This window comes from Giraffa tippelskirchi, chromosome 6 (assembly GCF_054371585.1).
Source record: "Giraffa tippelskirchi isolate mGirTip1 chromosome 6, T2T-mGirTip1v1.2.pri, whole genome shotgun sequence".
Taxonomy (NCBI): domain Eukaryota; kingdom Metazoa; phylum Chordata; class Mammalia; order Artiodactyla; family Giraffidae; genus Giraffa; species Giraffa tippelskirchi.
The window spans coordinates 118,568,942-118,587,287 of NC_137280.1; the positions used below are offsets into that span (position 1 = coordinate 118,568,942).

At 42.0% G+C, this 18,346-nt stretch overlaps 1 protein-coding gene across 2 annotated transcripts in view; it reads right to left on the reverse strand.

Moving 5' to 3' along the window:
* Positions 1 to 18,346, reverse strand: part of FSTL4 (follistatin like 4) — a 695,167-nt gene that overhangs the window by 459,001 nt on the left and 217,820 nt on the right. Inside the window, exons 3-4 of one of the 2 annotated variants that reach the window (XM_081502827.1) lie at positions 2,812 to 2,875; positions 1,427 to 1,617 (exon numbers count right to left, since the gene is read on the reverse strand). The gene's annotated coding sequence lies outside the window, so the exon portion shown is untranslated. The remainder of the gene's footprint in view (positions 1 to 1,426; positions 1,618 to 2,811; positions 2,876 to 18,346) is intronic. The other variant, XM_081502830.1, reaches the window with a different exon arrangement.

The following is an 18,346-nucleotide window of genomic DNA, read 5'->3' on the forward strand; positions in this document are numbered from 1 at the left end:
ACAACTGAGCACACATGCACAAACATATATAAACACGCACACACAGTCCATATAAGCAGAAGATACCCATGCGAATTATGCAGAGTGAAAAAAGCCAGTCTCAAAGACTTGCATACTGTGCAATTCCATTGATACAGTATTCTCAGAATGATAAAAGCATAGTGATAGAAAGCAGACCAGAGGTTGCCAAAGTTGGAGGAAGGATGTGACTTAGAGGGAATGTTAGAGAGTCACACCATGACGCATCTCAGCAGCCAGGGCCAACACAGACAGTCAGGCTCTCACTAGGGTGTTTAACAACTGAAGCAAGCCAGGGAGGGCATCTAGGAGAGTCTGGAAGCCATGCTGTAATTCTGAATCAAGCTGAGATGCTCAGCCGGGTGAGAGGTATGAGCCTTGTATATATGTGGGGAGGTACAGCCTGGCTGCTGTAAGCAAATATCCACAGGGCTGTTGTGTGGGAGATAGATTAGATCTGCCCTATATTAACTCTGAGGACAGGTCTTATATCTGCAGGGAGAAGCTAGATGAAAGCAGGTTTCAATTCAATATAAAGAACTGTCCAAAAGACCTTCTTTGACAGGTAATAAGTTCCCAGACACTGGAAATATTTGAACATAGATCAAATGACCACCTATCGAGCGTGATATAAGGGGTCCCCATCAAGGGCCTCTGTCCCATTCTAAGGAGATGACACCAACAATAAAGACACTGGAGGTAGGGCACTCTGATCTGAAGATAAGATTCAGTGCCACTCTTCCCTTTTAATTTTGCAAACTCCATTGGTATGAATCTGTTTTCCTAAATCCATTAACTCCTTGGTGGTTCATCCTGTCCCAAAATGAATCTCACCTCCCCAGCAGATCTCCAGGCCTCTTGATAAGAGGGACACTGCCTGCACTGCTCCTGCCTCCCACACTGAGCCTGGCACGAGGTGGGCAGAAGAGAAGCTCCGTAAACATGTGAAGCCAGGTGAATGATAGCTTGGGCATGTCCGAGGCAAGAAGCCAGCCCAGCTCCCGCTGAAGTCCTCATGCACTGAGAGTCCATGTATTTTATGACCTCAGAGTGCTTCCTGGCACAGACTCCCTCCAATGGTGATTCATTTCTCCTTTGCAGCTTTGTCAGTATTGGGGTTTTCTACTTAGTTCTCAATGAACTAGCTATCATAGTTATAGCTCCCTAGGAAATGCCATACAGTAACTCTGTCAGGGTTTTTATTTGCTTGGACAAATCGTTTTATTTCAGCAAGGTGTTTTATTAGCTTAGAGAGTCATAAATCACTTCAAAGGGAGATGAAAGATGACCCAACACACACAATTGTATATGAGATGTTGTTCTTTCTGCTGAAGATCATGTCTCCTTGATTAGGATTGAGATCAATTTAGTTTCATGCAAATTATGAAAAGCAAATACATCAACATACCTGTTTAGTCACCTAGCCAGAGCTAAGAGGCTGACTCCAACACCCATCTGGTTACCATCACTCAGGAAATCTGTCATCAACATGCAGGGTTATAACAGTCCCAAAAAAGGCAGTTTGAAGTTCCTTCTCCAAAACATAAGTCCTCCTGGGCCCAAATCTCACCAACGATGAAGACACTGGTGTGAGAATAGCTATGAGAAAGGAGTTGTATTAGTTAGCATAGGCTCTGCTATGATGCAGTAACACCTAAACCCTTAAATCTCCATGACTTAACCCAACATATGGTTATTTCTCATTCTCACCAGGTTTCCAATGAGGTTTGGTCATGCCATACTGCAGGGTGACTCAGCAGTTAACCCTGTCCTCTTCCATCTTGTTACCGCAGGAAGAGGAGAGGGAATAAAAAACTCCACCCACTTCCTTCCCTTCCTTCCTTCCTTCCCTCCTTCCTTTCTTTCATGTTAAGATTTTATTTTTTAAAAAAGAAGTTTCAGGTTCACAGGAGAATTAAAAGGAAGGTGCACAGATTTCCCATATACTCCCTCCATATACATGCATAGTCTCCCGTTATTAACATTGCCCATCATCTGTCTGTATTAGTCACTTCAGTCACGTCCAACTCTGTGACCCCATGGACTGTAGCCCTCCAGGCTCCTCTGTCCATGGTATTTTCCAGGCAAGAATACTAGAGTGGGTTGCCATTTCCTCCTCCAGGGTATCTTCCTGACCCAAGGATTGAACCCAGGTCTCCTGCATTGTAGGCAGATTCTTTACTATCTGAGCCAACAGGGAAGACCACCAGAGTGGTATCTTTGTTACAACTGATCAACCTATACTGATACATCAATATTTACTCAAAGTCCATACTTAAACATTCTGGTTCTCTCAATATTGAATATCCTGTGGGTTTGGACCATTGTATATTGATATGTATCCACTGCTATAGTATCATACATAGTATTTTCACTGCCCTAAAAATCCTATGTACTCTACCTATTCATCTCTCCTCCCCAATCCTTGTCAAACACTGATATTATTTTATCTCCATGGTTTTGCCATTTCCAGAATGTCATATAGCTGAGACCATATAATATGTACCCTTTTCAGATTTTAGTAATATGCATTTAAAGTTCCTCCTGATCTTTTCATGCATGGCTTGACACCTCACTTCTTTTTAGCACTAATTAATGTTCTATTGTCTGGATGTACCACAGTTCAGTTAGCCTTTCACCTACTGAAGGACAACTTGGTTTCTTCCAACTTTTGGCAATAATGGATAAACTTTCTATGAACACATGCATGCAGATTTCTGTGTAGACACAGGTTTTCAAATCCTTTGGGTAAATACCAAGGAGTGTGATTGCTGGATTGTATGGTATGAGTACTTATGTTTACTTTTGTAAGAAACTGCCGAACTGTCTTCCAAAGTGGCTGTACCATTTTGCATTCCTACAAGCAATGAAAGAGAACTCAGCATTTGGTGTTGTCAATGTTCCAAATTTTGGCCATTCTAACAGGTATGTAGGTATCTCACTGCATATAGTCTTAATTTCCTGATGACATTTGCCCACTTTTAAATGCCTGGGCCTGGAGTGACACTCACTGCTTTTAACTCACAGCCCACCAGCCAAAACTAGACATAGCCCAGGACCTGCCAGCAGGTCTGAGAAACACAAGGGAGTGCCTGGGTGCTGAGGAAGCACAAAGGTCTCTGCCACAGGGCTTAAACCCCTGGGAATGGCTTTCTTAGCACCTGTATCCCAACTTTATCTCTTGCCATGGATCCAGGTTTATTCTGGTGTGCAAGTTGGACTGGAAAAGCAGTCTCGCTTCTGTGATTGAGAAAGAACTGGGACTCAGAGCCCAGAAACCTCTTTGGAAGCAAAGTCAGGAGTTAGCTATGCTAGACCACCAGGAACATCTGGCTGACTTGGGGCACACATCAGAGGGCACTGCAAGAGTTTCTCCCTCTTCCTCTATGTTCAGGTCTGAAAGCACCCAAGCATCAAGGAAATGCAGAGCAAGTGAGCACAGCCATGCCTCTGCACAGCTCTTTGTTCCCAGTGCCCAGGGAGGCAACTCTACTTAAAGCCAGCAGTCGGACTGCCACAGAATCTGAGGGCACTGTACAACTGGCGACTTGGGACCATGGCTGCTCAGCTGTGGTGTTCTCTCTAGACCCTGACATCACTGGCCAAAGTCCCCCATAGAAAAGTCAGGCATCAGAGTATCCTACATATCATATCTCTTGTGCCAATTTAAAAAATAAAGATAATCAATAAAGAAATAGCTTGTAAGTTGTAGCAGCATCTTATCTGCAAGTGAACCAGCCATGCTGTTCAGATATTATATTATACTATTATGAAATTCACATTGTAGTCTCTTCAATGTAAAGAATCATTTCCATGAACAAACTACCTTTTTTTCTTCCAATTCCTGTTTTAATTAGAAAAGTGATGGAAAATCTAGAACTACCTCCCTACAGCTAGTTTTAAAAAATCTATTTGGAAACCTTGAAAATATTGGTAAATTATAAAAGAAATTGAACTCTTTGATTTTATTGTTCCCTATTCTCTGAAAAGCCTTCAACATTGTATTTCTATCGCTCAGAATAAGGATGCATTTTCCTCTCAGAACCTGAAGGTATTCTAATTATATGTAAATCAGTTCACAGAAATAAATATCCATGGTTAAAGGACATTTAAAATGTTAAAAGGTTTTTCTCAACCATTCACTGTTTAAAAAAAAAAGTCTATTTCCAGAACCCTGGTAGCTCTAACCCCCTTTCACAACTACACAGAAGCACAGTCTCACGCAAAGCCATTTTTCCTGGGCTCTTCTCCTCCCTGAAAGACCTCAAGTGGGGAATCACAGTTTGATTCCGATTTTGAGGCAATTCTATGTTAATCAACTTCTTGTTTTTAACAATGAAAACTTTTCCCCCTTTTATTCAGAATCAAAACAGACAACTGGACAGAGAAACTGAATAGAAATCAAGAAAGTTGCTATCATATTGAAAAAGGTATCTTAAGTATTATCCTTCAAGTCCTGAAAACACTGCCACACGTGTATGTTTAAAGTATCATGATTGCCTTGATGCCTATATTCTGCTCTAATTCCCTGGCCATAAACACCAACAAAATGCTGATGATTCCTCTCTCTGTCTCCACCCCTCGAATCCACGGCTCACATAGCTGAATGCCTATTTCATATCTGCACTTGGTTATCTCACAGGCATTGTAAGCTGAGCATGTTCAAAACATAATCCTTGATCTGCAAATCTACCTCCCCCCACTTTCTCCTTCTCAACAACAGGCAGTGCTGTGCCCAGCAGTTATCCTTCATTCTGCTTTTTCTCTCAGTCCACTTTCAATCCATCAGCTAAGTTCTATTGGCCCCATCATCAAAATTTGTCCAGAATGTGATTATGTGTTATCAACTCCATGATCACTACTCTGGTCCAAGCCACCATCATGGTTTGCCTACATTTTTTGCACTGGTCTTCTCCCTAATTGTGACCTAGCCCTCCTAGAGGCTACTTTGAACACCATAGTTAGCTAGAATGATCTTTTGAAAACATAAGGAGAGTCATGTTACTTCAGTACTCTAAATTCTCCATGATCTCCCAGTGTCAAAGCAAAGTCCTATTCATGCAGATGGCCATCAGGCACATGAAAATATGCTCAACATCACTAATTATTAGAGAAATGCAAATCAAAACTCTAGTTAGGTACCACTTCACACCAATCAGAATGGCCATCAGGGAGACTGTGCTGTGTCCAAGGGTTAAGACTTCACTGTGCAGTGCAAGGGGTACAGGTTCAATCTCTGGTCAGGGAACTAAGATCCTGCATGCCTCGAGGCCAAAATACATAAAATAGAAGCAATATTGCAACAAATTCAACAAAGACTTTAAAAATGGTCCACGTCAGAAAAAAAAATTTTTTTTAAAGACTGGCCATAATTAAAAATCTAAAAATAATAAATGTTGGAGAGGGTTTGGAGAAAGAGGAAACTTCCTACACTGTTGGTGGGAATGTAAATTAGTGCAGCCACTATGGAGAACAGTATGTAGATTCCTCAAAACCCTAAAAACAGGTGCCATATGATTCAACAATTCCATTCCTGGGCATACTCCCAGATAAAACTGTAATTCAAAAAGATTCATAGGATTATTATTCACGGTAGCCAAGACATGGAAACAACCTAAATGTACATCAATGGATGAATGAATAAGAAGATGAGGTACATATACACAATGGAATACTCCTCGGCCATAAAAAAGAATGAAATAACGCCTTTTGCAGCAACATGGATGGACCTAGAGATTATCATACTAAGTAGAGTAAGTCAGAAGGATAAAGACAAATGCTATATGATATCACTTATATGTGAATCTAAAATATGACACAAATGAACTTATCTACGAAAGAGACTCACAGATAGAACAAAGTTGTGGTTACCAAGGTGGGTGGGGGTGGAATGGATTGGGAGTTTGGGATCAGCAAATGTGAATTGGTATATATAGAATGGATAAACAACAAGGTCCTACTGTATAGCATGGGGAAATATAGTTAATATCCTGTGGCAAACCATAATGGAAAAAATATGAAAAGAATGTGTATGTGTATATGTATAACTGAATCACTTTGCTGTAAATAAATACTTGAATAAACTAAAACTTTTTTAAAAAGCAACATGCTATTAAAATGGCCCATAAAACTCCCTTTGATCTCATTTCCTACATTTCTCTCCTGATTCGCTCAGTTCAAGTTGAGGGCATTTGTTTCTCAAACTCACCAGATGTGTTTCCACCACAAGACCTTTGCACTGACTGTTCCTTTGCCAAGGATGCTTTTCCCCAGACATTTGCAAGATTCTTGCTCCTCCATCATACTGATGACTATGGATGTAGCATCCTCACTGCTATTCTGCCCTCCCTTCCCTACTGCATCTTCCTTCATACTTATCATCTAATGTACTTTATAATGTACTTTATCATTTCCTTCTTCTAGTATATAAATTCCACAAGGGCAGAGATTTTTATGTTTTGTTCACAGCTGTGTCTATTCACTTAGTAATGATACCTGGCACAGAGTAAACACTTAACAAATATTTGTTGAATAAATAAGATTCTATCCAGCAGTGATTCAATGCATTTGGATAAATTAGGGACTGATTTAGCCACCTTTCATGCCTTCTAACACTTCTCACTTGCACATTTGTGGTATGTGAATCTATGACAGACCGAGGACTCCTTGTTGCCGGATCAGCAGGGGCTAAGCTTGTAATCAAACCTTGAGGGTATGATTTGCAACATCTGAATGTACCCATAGGCTGCACACTAAATCTTATTTCTGAGCTGTACCAGGTCAGTCACTGCAGATACCTTTATGGAATGAGGTGAGGGTATGTACAAATCTGTCACACCAGGGACTGTGATACCCCCAGATCACTCATCTTATAAGACAGAGCTGCAGGGGTCAGAGGGAAGGAGTGATTCTGAAGATAGCTACATGGATACGGGTAAATCTGACTGCCTCCAACACTCTTCTGGTCAGGAGAGGGTTATGAGTAAAAATTTGGACTTCACCAAGTGCTAGTAGACCTGCAGACAGATGTTCAAACAATTGAGAAGCAACATCCCCCCCTCGACCACAGACACTACCAGCTCTGTCTCCTCCAAGCTCAGTGAGCTACAGGCATGAACTAGGCTGTCAGCCAAAGAGATACTCCCAGAGACCTTCCAAAACATTCAGGAAGGACTGAGGACTCAAGCAGCTGGGGGCGCCCAAGACCTTCTGACATTTGGATTATGCTGCTAACAAGACTTCATCAGTAGCCAAGGACTGGCTGGACCTGGGGAAACTTGGGCCCCACTTGGGTGGCATCACCAGCTCTGCCAAGTCCTGGATGTTCTTCCTTGTGGTCTCATCAAGCCAGAGGTGATACTTAGGGATAGAATCAGTTGTCACTAACATAAATGAGCTGGGTCCACTGGATGAGCTGCTTTTAACATACTCTGAAAAATTCTAAGATATGATGAAATCTAAACATGTCACATACAGAAAGGGCAAGAAATGTTTCCAAGTCTCATTTGCTCTCATGAAGTGACATCTAGAAAGAAAATGAATTCAATGAAGAGGAAAAGGCGAATTATGATATTAAAAATTCATTTCCACTTAGCAAATTTGCTATTAGCATCACAATTCAGGATACTTTAATAATTAGAGCCTCACATAGGTGGCATAATTGGCTGCCTCACTGATAGGATTTAACGAACATCAGAAAAATCCCTTTTCCTAAATCTCTTCTTCAACAGCCTTGAGTCACCCACCAGGGCTGGACACAGCTGACCCTTCCTGGGTTCCTCTTCTAAATACACATTCCCAGGGTGGGAGGTGACAGCCACTCAGGCCTAGCCCTCCCCGGCGAGTGGGTGGAGCAGATGAGAGCCCCGAAGGAAAGACTGAGCATGGGAAGTGAGGCTCCTGGAGGCCACTGTGCACCCCAGGAGGCTTCTCCTCCTCGAATCGTCTTCACGGTGACCCATTCCTGCTGAAGACCTTTCGTCTTCAGCAGAGCACGTTTTGCTCAAGAGGCAAATGTTCTCTGCAAATTCACAGGAGAAATGGCAGGAACTGTGTAGTGGGACATCCGTCAGACAGGGAAGAGTTCTGCCATGGTCTGGGGTCAGGAGGGGTAGGGGTGTGCCCTGCACTCAGAGCAGCTCCTACTGAAAGTACCAGTCAGGGTGCCTCTGAGGACCCCTGCCTGCCTTCAGCCAGGTTGCTGCCGAGCCTCTGGAACAAGTAAAGGATCCTGTTGTGACATAATCACAGATACCCATGCTCATGCTTTGAAAACAAGGCAAGTCCAGAGGAGACAGACCCCAGATTAAACAATAATGCTGAGGATCCCAGTGGCTCTGCCTCTGCTTTCAACAATGACCCCTTGGGGAAGGTGAGTTTCTTCCCTGGACATCGGCCGCACCCACTCCCAAGCCCACGCTCATTTCCCCCAAGCAACTAGAGGGAATTCTGAAGTGCTAGGATGAACTGCTATTTTCTCAGTTTAAAAGTCATCAATAACTCCCCAGTAATCCTGGGTTTGGAAGATCCCCTGGAGGATGGCATGGCAACCCATTCCAGTAATCTTGCCTGGAGAATTCCCATGGACAAAGGAGCCTGATGGGCTACAGTCCATAGGGTTGCAAAGAATTGGACACGACTGAACAACTAAGCACACACACACAACCTCAGGAAAAAGGCCCACACCCTGGCCCAGTATTAGTGGTAAAGAATCTGCTTGCCAATGCAAGAGACATAAGAGACTCAGGTTCGATCCCTGGGTTAGGAAGATCCCCCGGAGAAGGAAATGGTAACCCACTCCAGTATTCTTGCCTGTAGAATTCATGCACAGAGGAACCTGGCAGGCTACAGCCCATAGGGTCACACAGAGTTGGACACAACTGAAGTGACTTAGCATGCACGCACTGGCCCAGTATATCTAGTTGCACAAGATCTGGGTGCTGTCCATTCTCAGGCCTCCTCCCACCTTCCCACATGACCCCTGCATTCAGCTATAAGCCCGGCTCCCAAGATGCCCATACACTGAGGCCTGATATGCTCCCCTCTGCCAACCAAGGCCTGGTCCATCTCACGCTCCCAAGGGTCAGCCTTGGTCCTTCTCTGGAAAGATGGGATGGTAAAAGAGGGCGAGATAGAGTAAGTTAGAACGCAAGAAAGTCTGATTTTTACTGAGTTTCAGTTGTTTTTCTTTAACAAGCACTCCTCATATTGTTGCGAGCCTTTGGTTAATTTCCAAAGTTCTGAAAAAGTTAATCTTGACAGTTTGTGTGTGTGTGTGTGTGTGTGTGTGTGTGTGTGTGTGTTTACCAGTATTGTCATGGCTTTTATGAAGGAGTAGGCTTTCAGAGGTCCTTACTCTGGCAGTCCAGAAGTGTTCTTGCCAGTGGATTGATTTTTGACCAAGGTGTGAAGACAATTCACTGGGTAAAGGATAGTCTTTCTGCAAATGGGCTGAAACAATTAAAGATTTATATACAATCAATTAATACATAAAAATGACAGGAACTTTGATCCATACCATGCACCATACAGGAAAATAAGCCAAAAGGATCATAGACCCTAAAGCTATAAAATTTCTAGAAGAAAACCTAACAGAAAATCTCCATGACTTTGGATAGGCAAAGATCCTAGATACAATGTTAAATATATGATTCTTAAAAGAAAAAAATGACCCTTGTGAACTTAAGCAATTTCGCTAAAACTACTGAAACTTAGTTCTATTTTGAAGGTAGGAAGAAAGACTTTCTCTCAGTACACTATTTCTCCCCATCCTCTCTCTGACTGTGACTTTTTCTTAAAAGTAATGAATGTCTGCTATCAAAAAGTCTACAAACAATAAATGCTGGAGAGGGTGCAAAAAAAAAGGAACCCTCTTACACTGTTGGTGGGAATGCAAACTAGTATAGCCACTATGGAGAACAGTGTGGAGATTCCTTAGAAAACTGGGAATAGAACTGCCATATGACCCAGCAATCCCACTGCTGGGCATTCACACCAAGGAAACCAGAATTGAAAGAGATACGTGTACCCCAATGTTCATTGCTGCACTGTTTATAATAGCCAGGACATGGAAGCAGCCTAGATGCCCGTCAGCAGACGAATGGATAAGGAAGCTGTGGTACATATACACAATGGAATATTACTCAGCAATTAAAAAGAATGCATTTGAATCAGTTTTAATGAGGTGGATGAAACTGGAGCCTATTATACAGAGAGAAGTAAGTCAGAAAGAAAAACACCAATACAGTATATTAACGCATATAAATGGAATTTAGGAAGATGGTAACGATGACCCTATATGCTAGACAGCAAAAGAGACACAGATGTAAAGAACAGACTTTTAGACTCTGTGGAAGAAGGCGAGGGTGGGATGATTTGAGAGAATAGAATTGAAACATGTATATTATCATATGTGAAATAGATCACCAGTCCAGGTTCGATGCATGAGACAGGGTGCTCAGGGCTGATGCACTGGGATGACCCTGAGGGCTGGGATGGGGAGGGAGATGGGAGGGAGGGTCAGGATGGGGAACACATGTACACCCATGGCTGAGTCATGTGAATGTATGGCAAAAACCACCACAATATTGTAAAGTAATTAGCCTCCAATTAAAATAAATTTTAAAAAAAGAAAAAAATAAAAGTAATGACACATCAGTGTTATACTATAAGAGGTTAGTAGTATAGTACTAGAGAGTTTCATTCATATTGTTGGTGAGCCAGTCTAAAGAAGTGAGAGGAGCCAGGTTAAAACTGATCGGGCATCCTGAAAACAAGTGGTAGTGGTAAGATGTTTAGGGATCCTGTGGAATAAAATCTTAAATACCATGGTAAATACATGATCTTTAAAAGGAAAAAGGGAATTTCATCAAAATTAAGAGCTTCTGTTCTTCTAAATCATTGTTTAAGGAATAGAAAGACAAGCCATAGACTAGGAGAAAATATTTGGAAATCATATATCTGATAGAAGACTTGTATCCACAATATAGAAAGTATTCTCAATACAAGCTCTCTAACAAACAATTCAATCTTAAAATGGTCAAAATATTTGACCAGACATATGTGAAAGAAGAAACATGGATGGTAATTAAGCACTTGAAAAAGTGTTCAAGATCTTTAGTTATTAGGGAAATACAAATCAAAATCACAATGAGATATCACATCACAGTCATAAAATGGCTCAAATTAAAGAGACTGTTGTATACCAAGTGTGAGTGAGGATGCAGAGCCACTGGAACTCTTAACCACTGGTTTTAGCTGTTGTTCAGTCGCTAAGTCATGTCTGACTCTTTGCAACCCTGTGAACTATAAAATTATACAACTATTTTGGGAAACCATGTGGCAATTTCTTAAAAAGTATATACTAATGTATACCTATCATATGCCCCAGTCACTCCACTCCTAGGTATTTAACCAGGAGAAATGAAAGCATGTGTCTACTTATAGACTTGTACTTTGATAGTCATTGCAGCTTTACATGTAATAGCCAGAAACTAGAAACAACAAAATATTTATCAAGAGATGAAAAGGTAAACAAATTTTACCACAGTCATATAATGAAATACTGCTCACCAAAAATGAAGAAGAAAGTATTGATAAATCAGCCATGTGGATGATTTCAAAATAAATATGCTAAGCAAAAGAAATATAAATAAAATATAGATAAATCTAAACAAAATATGCTAAGCAAAAATAGATCTAAACAAAAAATTATACATACTATGCCATTCTCATTTATCTAAAGTTCTAGGAAATGTGACTGTATTCCTTTTGTTCAATACAAATTAACATACAGAGGCAGAGAGCAGAAAGTATTTGCAGTGATGGAGCAGGGGCTAGCATGGGTGGGAGAGAAGAAATGCAAAGGGTCCCAAAAAGTTTTTGGACATGATGGATATGTGATGGTGTCACCAGTATATACATATGTCAAAACTTAGATTTTAAGACATGTGCATTTTATTGTATGTCAATTATTCCCCATAAAGCTGTTATAAATAATAAAACCCAGGACCATCAATCAAATCAGTTGTGGCTGTAAGATATTTTGTTAAGACATGTAAAAGAATTAACTCAGGGACTTCCTGGTGGTCTAGGGCTAAGACCCTGTGCTCCTGATGCATGGGGCTCAGGTTTGATCCCTGTTTGAGGAGCTAGATCCCACATGCCGCAACTAACAGTTTGCATGCTGCAACTAAAGATCCTATTACACATGATGCAACTAAAGATCACTCATACTACAACTAAGGCCCAGCACTTTTTAAAAGAAGAATTAACCAAGTTAGAACTTCCCAGATATACAAATGGGCTTTAGGAACTTAAAGGCAAGATCTTCAGGAAGGATGAGCACATTTTGCATGGGGGAAAGAAAGTGAATCATACTGACAGAGGACAGACTGAAGAAGATCTATGAAAGGAAAATCAAAATAAAGTTGGTATTGCTAAGAGAGCTCTCTAAAATGGAGCCAGCAACATTGGTAATTATTGGAGAAATTCAAATTAAAATTGTAATGAGGTTCCACCCACACCAGTCAGAATGACCATCATTGAAACATCTACCAATACTAGAGAGAGTGTGGAGAGAAAGGAACTCTCCTACACTGTTGATGGGAATGTAAATTGGTGCATCCACTATAGAAAACACTATGGAGGTTTCTCAAAAAACTAAAAACAGAACTATCGTATGATCCTGCAATCCCACTCCTGGCCATATATCTGGGGAAAAAAAACATAACTCGAAGAGATACTTGTACCCCAATGTTCATAGCAGCACTGTTTACAATAGCCAAGACATAGAAGCAACCTAAATGTCCACTGACAGATGAATGGATAAAGAAGATGTGGTACATATACAGAATGGAATAATACTGAGCCATAAAAAGAATGCAATAATGCCATTTGCAGCAACATGGATGGACCTAGAGATTATCAAACTAAGTGAAGTAAGTCAGAAAGAAAAAGATATATACCTTCTGATATCACTTATATGTGGAATCTAAAAGATGACACAAATGACCTCATCTGTGAAACAGAAACAAATTCACAGACATAGAAACGAGACTTGAGATTGATGGGAAGGTGGCAGGGGGGCAGAGTTCAGAGTTTGGAATTATCAGATGCAAACTATTATATACAGTATGGATAAACAACACAGGGAACTATATTCAATATTCTGTGATAAACCATAATGGAAAAGAATAGGAAAATAATGTGCATATATACACACAAATACATATATGTATATATATATGTATATATATACACACAAACACATATATATATAAATGAATCACTTTACTGTACAGCAGAAATTAACACAACATTGTAAATCAACTATACATCAACAAAATAAATTTTAAAAAAATAATAAAATAGAGCCAGGAGGCCATTAAGGAACTGTGACTTATGCACATCTCAGCCTGGATGGAATCTGACCTACTGACCTGCCAGAAACTCAAGATACTTATTGGACCTCTGCCCTAAAACAATTTGTGATTCCTTAAGGACAAATGTTTTCTGATTCATGTCAAAGTCCATCACAATTGTCACAAGGCAACTTTTAACAACCTTGTACCTTTTTGTCTTTATAAGTTCCTGATGTTTTCTCTTCCTTGGAACACTCTTTTGGGGTTACCTGAATCTTTATCTCCCAAATTGCAGTTCCTAAGACCTCAAATAAATTCTTATCTATTTTCAGTCTCCTGAAATGTCTTTTTTGAGTTAACAGATCAATTTTACAAATGGCCCAATTCTGTGTCCACAGCCTCTCCAATATAGCTTGGCATCTCCACCCATCAAGATGTGGAATCTGTCTTCAGACCCTCTCACTTTAGGCTGACTTGAGAACATTCTTTGGCTGATAGGATGCAGAGAAATTGATGGTGTGTTAGTTCCAAGCCCAGGCTTCAAAGCTCCTTCTACTCTCCAGCTTTCTTCCTTGGTTGCCTGCCTGCATTATGAGAATAAACGCGGGCGAGCCTGCTGCAGGATGAAAGAACTCATGAAAGTTAGCTGATGGCCAGACTGCCTCCAGAAGCAGAGCCTCATGGATGACTTATAGCTGATCACATATCATGATCAAACCCAGCTAAGACCAGAAAAATTGTCCAGATGAGCCCCACGTAAATTGCCAAACTGCACACTGTGAGCTTGCTGTTTAAGCCACTGAAGTTTGTTACACAGCAGTAGATAACTGATACACATGCATCATCTCTTGTAATTCATACAACAGCCAGAGAGACAGGACACATTATCCCTATTTTAGGCAAACCTAAGGCTCAGAGCAAGTCTCACAACTGTCTAGGGTCATACAGCTAGCAAATGGCTCTGTAGTCATCAGAGCTATGTACCAATATTCTGGCTCTCCTCCCAGGCACTTGGTGAGACTGATGTGGAGCAGAGTGTCAGGACTTGTTTTGGACAAAAGCTTAAGTGAAACCAACGTGTGTCACTTCCAAGAGAAGGACTCGAAAAGAAATGCATGATTTGCTATGTTCCCTTCCTCTTGCTGCCATACAGAGAGACACACCACGTGGTGACTGCCCCTTCTGTCCAGGTCTCTGAATGTGATCTGGAGAACAGCCCCCAGCCAACCCATGATGGACATTACACATGATAGTGAAATAAACCCTTTTTAGTGTAAGTCTTTGAGATTAGGGATTATCACTGCAGCCCAGCCTAGCCCATCCTAATTGATACAGCAGCTGGGCCAGGATTAAACTTCATATCTGTGTCATTCTAAAACCCACACTTTCACTCACAAATGAATGGGTAAGTAAATGATTTCTATCCAAAGGACGAGCAAGACCAACAGCACTAACTAAAATGGGAGAAAAAAGATGAAAGACAACAAATGAATGCAATTGAGACAGCAGAGGTCAGAGGAACACATTTTCCATCCAGAGGTCAAAGAGAAGGCAAAGCAAGCATCTAGGGAGTATAGGAATGAGTTCCCTCCCACCACAGCCTTTCAGAGCTGTGCACAAGGCTGAAGAGAGAGCCAGCTACTGCTTTTCATCAGAAAGTCTCTGAAGAATTGACTCAAAGCAGGCACAATGGGGCAGCCATGGGCATGGGTGGTGATTCCAGTCCTTCTCTCTCTGGGTTCAGTTCAGTTCACTCACTCAGTCGTGTCCGATTCTTTGTGACCCCATGGACTGCAGCACACCAGGCTTCCCTGTCCATCACCATCTCCCAGAGTTTACCCAAATTCATGCCCATTGAGTCGATGATGCCATCCAACCATCTCCTCTGTCGTCCCCTTCTCATCCCACCTTCAATCTTTCCCAGCATCAGCTTGTAAGTGATCCTGCCTCGGGGACTGGGGCATCTCAGGGCAACCCCAGACTGGGACATCCAGGGTCCCTCCTGTGGTTGGGGCGTCTCATCCTGGCTTGACCATCTTGGTTTCTGCTCACTGCTGGATTTTCTTCCCCTCAAATTAGGGATGGCTTCTCAGCATCCTCTCACTCAAACCTCTTCAACAAAACTAACCAAGATTTTCTGATTAATCAGCTCACGTCCTGAATCTGACATCTCATGTTGCCTACCAGCAACTGTGGATTCAAATTCAACTCATCTGCTTCCACTTTGAACTCTCCAATTTAGGTGACTTTTTCAAATACCAAACTTTAATTCTATGCAAATAAACAAATGCTTATCTGGAAGCTATTGTATGCATAGAGCTATGGCCAGGAAATAAATAAAACATCCTCTCTCCCTGGAGGGACTCACAGTCCAATAAGGGAGACAGATGTCAGTAAAGGGGGCCTTAATTCAAGGCCACGTTTGAGAAGGGCTGCCTTAGAGGGCCAAAGACAACCAGAAAACAGGATGAGTGAGATTCAAGCTCTCCACGTTCCCCTCAGGGCCTGGACCTACTTGTCTGTGTGTTTTTATCATAATTTGCTACAATGCAATTTTATTGATTTTGCCTCAATAATGAGCAGTCTTGGGAACATAATTAAATGTTTGCAATCACTGTAACGGGCTTCCCTGGTGGCTCAGTGGTAAAGAATCTGCCTGTCAATGCAGGAGATGCAGGTTCAATCCCTGGGTTGGGAAGATCCCCCAGAGAAGGAAATGACAACCCACTCCAGTATTCTTCCCTGGGAAATTCCATGGACAGAGGAGCCTAGCAGGCTACAGCCCTGGGGTTGCAAAGAATAGGACACAATTGAGCAGCTAGATAGCAACAACAATCACTATAACAATAATTAGAGTGTAAGGCAGGGATGCAACAACAACAGAGGTCCACACTGTAGAAAGGGTGGTGGCCTACAGAGGCTCCAGGTGGCTCTGTCGTCTGAGGGGACCACTGTCTCCCTCTGTGAGCAAAACACTCATACACCGATGTCTGTGGATCACAGCTCCTATCCTGCTCACTTCTGCCACACAAAAGTTGTGGGGTTGTTTTGCCTTTCCACTAAGTAAAATGCATCAGCTAGATGACAACAACACACCCCTCCATGAGGTATTTTCCCCTACCCACTTCAGAGCTTTCAGCTGTCTTCTTAATGGTGGAGGTCACTGCAATTCTGACCTCCAGGTACTGGGGGCTGGAGTGTTATTGTTTATAATACTACTGGTCACTCTGAGATCCACTCTTTGATCAAAGTAACCAGAAGATGAAAAAGTTTTATGCCTACTATAATAATTTTAAAAAAAAGGAAACCAAGCTTATTGATTCAGATTGCATTAAGACACAGAAACCTTGACAAATCACAGAGAATGAAGCAGGCAAGACCAAGGAGGCTTCCGACTGCGTGTGGATGTAAGTTAACACAAGCCAGATATGAATTAGCAGAGACTTTTCCTGTTCTGCTACTGGAAGATCACAGATGGTGAGCCTTAGAACACCATGCCTGGCACACAGTAGGTTCTCAATAAATGCAATAGAGCAATATCATGAGCTGTGTGGGTAGAGAAAAGAGAACCTGTTCATAGGTATCAGGGTCAAAAATTAAATATTCTTCTCAACATAAGCTGGCAGATTTCTCATTATAATCACATATTCATTAATTTGGCCAAGAAATCTATTTACTACACATTTATGGAGTTCATGCTATGTTTCAGGCACTCGTTGAGGTATTGGGCTCACTGCAGGGAACAAGTCCCCCCTCTGGTGACTGCAGTCTAGTGATGACGCAGACAGTGAAGCTGCAAACTGAAAAATCAGGCTGTGATTTGTCCTATGGAGAAAATCAAACAGTGATATGATAGTGCCTGGCTGGCGTAGAGGGGCGGGGCCAAGAAGGCCTCTCAGAGGAATGACATTTAAGCAGAAACCTGAAAGATCACTAGTTTCTTTCCGTGACTTCTAAAGGAAAAGCATGGGTGCAGAAGGAACAGCTTGCACAAGAAACCTAATGAGAGAAAGAGCTTGGAATGGAAATGGAAACATGGGATAATTTAAAATGTGGGAATGATGTTTTAAAATTGACACTAAAAAAAAAGTAGTACTTGTTGCCAATATTTGTCTACCAATCTCAACATGATGGAGTAAACAGAAGCCACTAATTCTGAAGCCACCCTATTCATGGCAACCCCAGGCAGCGGTGGAAAGGTATGGGGTAGTCAGGTATCCCACTCACCATGGACCTCGGGCAAGCCACTCACCACTCAGCCCCATTTCCAACTGAGAAGGCCAAGGCCACTGACCCACAGTAGTGTTTCTGAGGATCAGATGAGACCATCTGCTATATTTACACCAGGGCTTGTTGTCAATGCCTCACACCGTGCAGAGTCTGTTGGCAGGAAAGAGAGGGTTGCAAACACCTACTGGAATGGCCCAAGTAAAGGTGCTTGGCCAGGTCTGTCCTCAAGACCGGTCTGTGATTTGACCCTTAGAGACTGGTTTGTAAAGTAAGCCCATCACCGGCACCCTCAACTGGCTGGGATTGAGAATACACAAAAATGAGGAATCAACAAAAATTCAGGGAGTCAGTGAGCACAGCTCCCTTACCTCACCAGTGTGGGTCTCTGTGAACATCACAGAGTGAGAGGCAGGAAGGAGTAGCCCTCACTCCTTACCACCTTGGCTGTGGGGAACCCTGTTGTCTGACCTCCAGGCCCAGACTCTCTCCAAGATTGAAGAGTCAGCCCTGGGGGACAGGGTCAGGGACCAGAGGGATGCTTCTGAGTTCTGCCCTTGGTGAGTTCCCTACCAGGACAACCCCTTTTCACCACAGTCTTCTTGGCCAGGTGCCAGGGGACTAGGGGACCCTTGAATGTATAAATAGATTAAAAAGAATGTTTAATTTATACCAGGCTAGAGGATACAGAGGCATTTTAGAGACCACAGCAAAATAGAATAGTTGGTGAAGGGGCTGAT